This window comes from Stylophora pistillata, chromosome 2 (assembly GCF_964205215.1).
Source record: "Stylophora pistillata chromosome 2, jaStyPist1.2, whole genome shotgun sequence".
NCBI classification, from domain to species: Eukaryota; Metazoa; Cnidaria; class Anthozoa; order Scleractinia; family Pocilloporidae; genus Stylophora; species Stylophora pistillata.
In genome coordinates, this window is record NC_142520.1 from 38,846,342 (window position 1) to 38,853,382 (window position 7,041).

Genomic DNA, 7,041 nt, shown 5'->3' on the forward strand with positions numbered 1-7,041 from the left:
GTAATGTGTGCAATTAACACTGAACTTAGCGCACATTGGAAGTAAAACTAAGCTTGCATTGTTAGAGAGTTATGTGTGTATTTTAAACTGGACTAGGCGCATACTGGATACAAAAACTAGCTCACACTGTAACAGAGTTATGCACGCATTAAAAACTGATCACAATAGAGAGAAAAGTAAACTTATATTGTAACAAAGCTATGCGTACCGCTTAAAACTCAACTAAACTAAGCATAAACTAGACAGGATACCAAGCTCACATTGTAAGTGAGGTACGAGTCCATCTAAAGCTATATCACACATAGACTGGAAATAGGCTAAAGTCACAATGTGAGTTATTTTCGCGCATATAGAACGGAACAAGGCTTTTACAGAAATGCAACTAAACTTGTATGAATAGAGTCGTACGGGCATTTCAAACTGAACTAAGTTTAAACATGAATGAAAACTAAGATTACATTGTAACAAAGCTTTGCGCGATTTAAAACTCAATTAGTTGATATAAGTTAACGTTCGGCCTACACTAGAAAAAAGAATAAGGTTCACATTCCAACAGAGTTATAAATGCAGTAAAAGCAAAACAAGGGTAACACCGGAAAAAATTTTGTCCCTTTCAGATTTGAATAAGGATTGATTGCTGATGCCTGTTATGCTATCTAAAGTAACACTTGAAGGAAATTTTTCACACCACAATAAGCGCTCGTAATCGTTCAAACTACCTATGTAAAGTGCAGCGTTTATAAGATTAAGATGCTATCATGATTTAACTAATATAAACATAACAAAATCCTTTCCACAACACTTTTAATTGCTTAATATTTCAGCCATTTGGAAACGAAACTATTTCTTACAAAAATGCGCGTGTACGCTTTTTTAAATTGAAAAATACAGAGGGATAGATTGTTCTCAAGCAATACCCAAATAGTTCCTTAAAACTTAATCTTTTACCAAAGAAAATGTTTCTCTGGAGCAAAAGAAGTAGAAATGGGTATTTCCTACATAAAGTGGGTACTTGCTACGTTAAATGGTTATTTGCTACGGAGTGGTTTTTGTGCAATAAAATCTTTTAATTGTGACATATAATTGAAAAACAGGTTTAACATGTTTTCTTTCACAAGCGCAGAACTTTCCTTCCATAAAAACGAATTTAAAGTAAAATATAATGATTTTATAAAGAAAAAAGATAATTGACCTTCTCAAAAAATCTGACTTGTTAAGTCAAAATGATACTATATGTGGGAACGCAGTTTTGTTCTAAAATTAAGATGGTGTAGAAAGTAAAATATTCCGGATCCCAAAGGGGTTTTACGGCAATAAAAAAGAACTTGAAGACCTTTAAAGACGTCCGTCAAAATTTTTTATTTTCGTGATTTTTTCGATATGTGTACCAAAGATTGAGTATTTGCTACATTGGTCGTGTTTAGATTGATATACTGACTAAAATTTCGTATTGGTCGGTAACTTTGAATAGAAGTATTCTAAGTGAAAAATAGACTGATATATTCCACTGTAAAAACGGGAAAATATTGGAAAATTTTATATCAAAAAAAGAAGAGGAGAAAAGGTAGCAGATACTCAGCCTTGAATCTGGAGAGAGAGAGAGAGAGAGCGTTTTCCTCATAGAAGCTCAGTCTAAAGCCTAGCGAGATGAAATAATAATCATTGAGCTTACTTTTCAAGCAGTTTCTGCTCACCACAGGCATAGAAAATGATCGGGTAACAGTGTGGAGAATTGGAATGTTAATCTAGAGGTTAAAATTGAACTCGACAGGCCGCGCTTTAAGGCAAGATTCTTGTGTCTATTTCTCCATATTTACACTATGGGTATGGAAATTTAGAATTATAAAATATGGATTTTTAATGGCTCAATATCCCGTGTGTTGACTTTTGATGTCAACGTGACAGAAAGGAAGTTAATCTGCACTTTTGTCAACAAGCGATTCGAATGTCAGTATTACATTTCGCGATCGTACGTGTCTCGGCTGGTTTTCAAAACATGTTGGAGCGTTACAAGTCGGTTCAATCCTAACAGCGTTTTATTATGTTTCAAAAACAAGATCGCCCTTCTGTTGGTGATGTGCCCAGCTGTTTATCCAAGTTTGCTTTTCCAGTATCGTTCGTATGTTTATTGATCTGTACTACCGCCTTGGTTCGTGTTGAGATCATAAACCAGCGAGTTCATAATGTTGAAGATGTTATGGCGGAAGTGGGGCGAATACATGAATCCATGAGGGATTCTACCGAAGCAGCAGGTACTCAACCTTCTGAAAGCACTGGTTTTGTCGGGAACTTTGCTGGCAATATTGATCAGGAGAGTAGAGATATGACCGAAGGTAGTATGCTTTCTCTCGTCAACTTATAACTTAGTAAAGGACCCTCGCTTCGACAACGATACGAAATACAATTTTCCTGGCGAACTCTTTTCGATCCCCTAAATTTTGCCGAGGCTTACTTTGGTGAAGAAATTGGGAGTCACAATGGTACTTAAAGTGGCTAATGAATTTGTCTATTTTAGTAACTACATAAACTCATTTCTGAGGGGTCGATAGCGAAAAAGTAATAGCGGTCACCGTTGTAAAAGCTCAAGAGAGCAATCATATGAGTAACATTATGCAATTGATCATTCAAAGATATCCCTTTTTCCCTAACTTGGATTAATATATTTGATGTATTGTTGGCCAGATAAACCCTTCAGGAATATGAAGGGTCCATCCTTGAATGACTAAAACAACAGTGCGACGTCTGCTGTTTATCATAATAACAGCACAAAAAGGTCTTGGATAGCTAAACGTTTTGAAACGTGAGGAATGGGTGTGGGGAGGGGTGGGGGGTGGAAAAACGTGAAGTACTCTTGCGTGCCACAAGGAAAGGTTGAGCTTAATTTAGGTTCTCGTTTAAACGAGGCGATCGTACACGTAAAAGCGAGCAAAAGAAAATCAGTGTTTGCTCGAGAATATGGCAGCCTCCTTTCATTATTTTCCTGCACAAATTTTCAGCGACGGAAAGCTTAGTAAGAACCTGGTAACCGTCATTTAGACGAATCTGGTTTGGAGCCAAAGGTTGTATAAATAAACCACTGTTGAGATTATTGTCTAATAAGGAGATTTAAAAGTGTTACCGCTTTAATTTTCAAACACTTTTTGAAAAAAAAAAACTATTTCCAGTTAACGCCAGAAGCCGTCGCCATTTCAAGTTACCTGAGAAAGGAGCCAACCCTGGTAAAGTTACGATAGAGGTGGTTAGAAGTGAGATAAACAAGACCATGAATTCATGGTCACCACGATCATTTTGTTCGCCCAAAGAACAAATTTGCGTACAGGGGCCACCAGGATTGCAAGGACCAAAAGGATCACGGGGAAGGAGAGGTCCGCGTGGATCTACAAGAAGGAAAGGGTCACGCGGTTTTAGAGGAGAACCAGGGCCTTCCGGAAAGCAAGGAAATATCGGACCACCAGGTCAAAAGGGTGCACAGGGTATCACAGGGGTTCCGGGTCCCAGGGGCCCACCCGGAGCTAAGGGAGAACCTGGGGAACCTATCTCTCTCCCTGTAGTTGTTGTTTCTCCAATGAAGCAAACACTCAGAGAAAATCAAAGTGCACTGTTCCAATGTTCAGTAAGTGGAAATCCTCAACCGACTATGACGTGGGTGGGGACAAATGGCACTCATCTCCAAAGTAATTCTCACCTTGGCGCTCGGGGTGGGAGATTAGAATTCCATCACGTGACTCTTAGCGACGCTGGAAATTACACTTGCGTTGGAAGAAATGTTCTTGGTTCCGAGAGTCAGTCTGCGAAGCTAATTGTTGAAGGTAGGAATGGGCATGCAGAAGAAACTGGGTGTGAATTTATTTCATCATCTGATTTTTACTATTCTTTAATATCAGTTATTTAAATCAACTCCATTTAGCCAAACCACATGTTCAACTTGCTTCAGGTCCCACTCATGCAAGGGTGGGACAAAACATTACGCTACCTAAATGTCACGTGACCGGCTTTCCAAAACCAGTCGTGTCGTGGAAGAGATTGACCGGTGCCTTGGCTCAAAAGAGGGCAGATTACAATCAGCAGGATTTGACAGTGGTTGATGTGGAAAAAAAGGACACTGGAGCGTACGAATGCAGAGCCAGAAACCATCTTGGAGAAGGTTCCGCAGTTACGACCTTGTTTGTTTGGTCGGCACCAAAATTTGTCTCAAAGCCACCCGACATGCTCACCAATGGGGTTGGTGGGTCAGTGTCTCTGAACTGTTCTGCCACAGGGGAGACTGTTCCTCTCGTCTCTTGGAAGCGAGCAAGGGGGGCCTGGGACGAAAAGAGAATGAAAGTAGACAAAGGAACCCTAACTATTACGGTTCTGAGAGAATCAGACTCAGGAATTTATGTGTGTGAAGCCAGAAGTCCGCAGTTTACAATCGAGGCAAGAACATCGCTGAAGGTGAAAGGTTGGTTGAACAGTGTGATTGTTTGTTTTTTGTTTGCATCCATGTTCGATACAAACTTTCTGGCCGTATCACACGATTATGATCACTTCTCCGTCTGTAAAGGTCGGAACTTAATAAACATTTTATTTTCGGTTATGCACTGAATTTTGGCCAAAACAATGAAATTTTTCTAACTGCCTCTTAAACGAAGCCTTCTTAACTAAGTAACGACTAAGAACTCAGTAACTGGAATAACTTTTCCCACAGGAGTCTGATTAACGTATTTGTTAAAACACTGTATCCTTTTTACCCTAATTACCGAGATCTCAGCGTTACGACCTCGAGCCGAATAGTTTCCCGTCCGGTCTTCCCATTACGTCAGTAAGTACATATTACGTCATTTTCTTATAGCTCTCCTTTCGTTTACGCCTGATGGCCGCAAAGGGAGACTCGGTATCATTCAGAAATTCACCGTTACAAGAACAGCTAAATATCTCATCAAAGTCTTTGGTGATCGGGGAGGGACACATTCTTACAATTATGGATACAGACCAGGAACTTATTACGGCGGTTATGGTGCAGCGATAGAGGGGACATTTCGACTGACAAGAGGTACTGTTCTAATTATTATTGTGGGGCAGAGAGGAGGAGATTCAGTGGAGGTGAAAGGTGGCCAAAGCACGACCATGACAGCAGCTGAGCTCGGACTGTCTGTCGAAGACAACGCTGGCACTGGGGGAGGGGGAGGAAGTTTTGTTTATACCACAAATGATTTGCTGTTTTTAGCTGCTGGAGGAGGAGGAGGCGCGTCTGGTGGATATCATGGTGTGGATGGTCAGGCAGGAACAAGTGGAACCAGTAGTGAGGGGAACGATCCATCACATGCAAAGAAGGGTGGTACCATGGGTCAGCCAGGAGAATGTAACAATTATGACGCTAGTTACCATGGGGGAGTGGGTGCGGGCTGGAATGGCCGAAGTTGTTCCAGAAAAGGATCTGAGCACGGAGATGGAGGTGGGTCGCGTGCTCAAGGCTGGATAGGAGGTCAAGCAGGAGCTATGAACAGTGGAAGTAACGGCGGTCCAGCACCAGGAGCAGTAGGAGGGTTTGGTGGTGGAGGAGGAGGAGCGGAGGATAACGGCGCATCGGGTGGAGGTGGAGGGTACTCTGGAGGAGGCAGCGGTATCAAAGATAAACAAGCCGGGGGGGGGAGGTGGTTCGTATTGCGCCGGGGAAAATTGCCATGGTGTGACTGGAGGCAACGTGGAAGAAGACGGCTTGGTGCAAATTATAGAACAATGAAAGAGCTTCCTTCAATTGTTCTTCAAGAAAGCAAGGATTAAGCGACATTACTTACGGATTAGATAACGTTATTTTAAAGCGATTGGGTCTCTTTCATAACTTCTTCGCGAAGAAGTTTTAACATAAACAGATAAAAGCAAATCAAGATATGTATGCCCTTTTTTGTTGTTGTTGATTAGTCTATTACTTCTAAAAGCGATTAAGATATAATCCTTTATTCTCCTATTTCAAGGTATGAAGGTATCGATATTACAAGGGGAAAGCCTACTTCTCCCTCTCCCCCTCCCCCGTGCGTACCAGCGCGCGGGCCCGATAATAGCTCAAATCCATCTGCCGAATGTAATCTAGACACACGTAAATTGACTCTACTTATAGCTGCCACAAGGGAAATTATGAATCACAATTTGGGCAAGTTGTAGGAGAGCCTCAATGGGGTGATGGCTTTCAGGTACGGCTAATGGTTAAATACGGATACCGGTTAATTTCTTTTCATTAGTATTAAAAAAAACATATATCTATATATATATATATATATATATATAAATAGAACAAAATTTGCATGAAAAGAAAATTTGCCCTGAGCGGGATATATATATTTATTAAAAGCTGGATCATTGGATAATGTAATTCAAGACTTTTCATTGGCTTAGCCTTTATGGTATATGAGCCAATATACCATAAACTACGATATGGTAAGCGTACGCATAAGCTTAAAATTGAAAGGGAGCTAAAATGTAATAAAATTTAATAATTTAATGTAGCGACTTTAATAAAACAATTATTCCACTCGCGTTTGTTGGATATGAGATGATTATGGCCAACTTGGCGCTACGCGCCTCGTTGGCAATCTATCATCTCATATCCAGCGCGCGCTCGTGGAATAATTGTTAAATATATATATATTTATATATAACTAACTGCAGACAGTACTGTTTCGGCCTTCTGGGCCTCATCAGTGCAGTGCTAATGCTAGGATGGGGGAGAACCGAGACGGTCACCCCAAACGACCCAACCTTTGTGGTATCGTCTAAGCCATGCCAGAGTGCTCAAACTAGAGTAAACGAGCGAGCATGCGCAATTGCAACGGCAATGACTCCTCCTAGATAGAGTGCTCAATTTGGACATGAAAGCAAAGCTTTGTATGCCAAAGAGCTATATCTAACTGCAGACAGTACTTTTTTTTTTTTTAAATATAAAAGCCTGGAGACCAGGCGGTTTTATTTCGTCAATGATATCTATTTACAATTCTAATTGATTAAAGTATTCGAATTAAATTATGAGTTACTTAAGTATTTACAGGTCTCCATTAACTAATGACA

General features: G+C 40.5%; 1 pseudogene across 1 annotated transcript; it reads left to right on the plus strand.

Annotated features, from left to right (window-relative positions):
• Positions 1 to 1,989: 1,989 nt before the first annotated feature.
• LOC148739418 (uncharacterized) lies at positions 1,990 to 5,871 on the plus strand (annotated as a pseudogene). Its single transcript, XR_015997369.1, has 4 exons — positions 1,990 to 2,333; positions 3,165 to 3,809; positions 3,908 to 4,441; positions 4,832 to 5,871. The product of XR_015997369.1 is annotated as an uncharacterized LOC148739418 (transcript).
• The last annotated feature ends 1,170 nt before the right edge of the window (positions 5,872 to 7,041 follow it).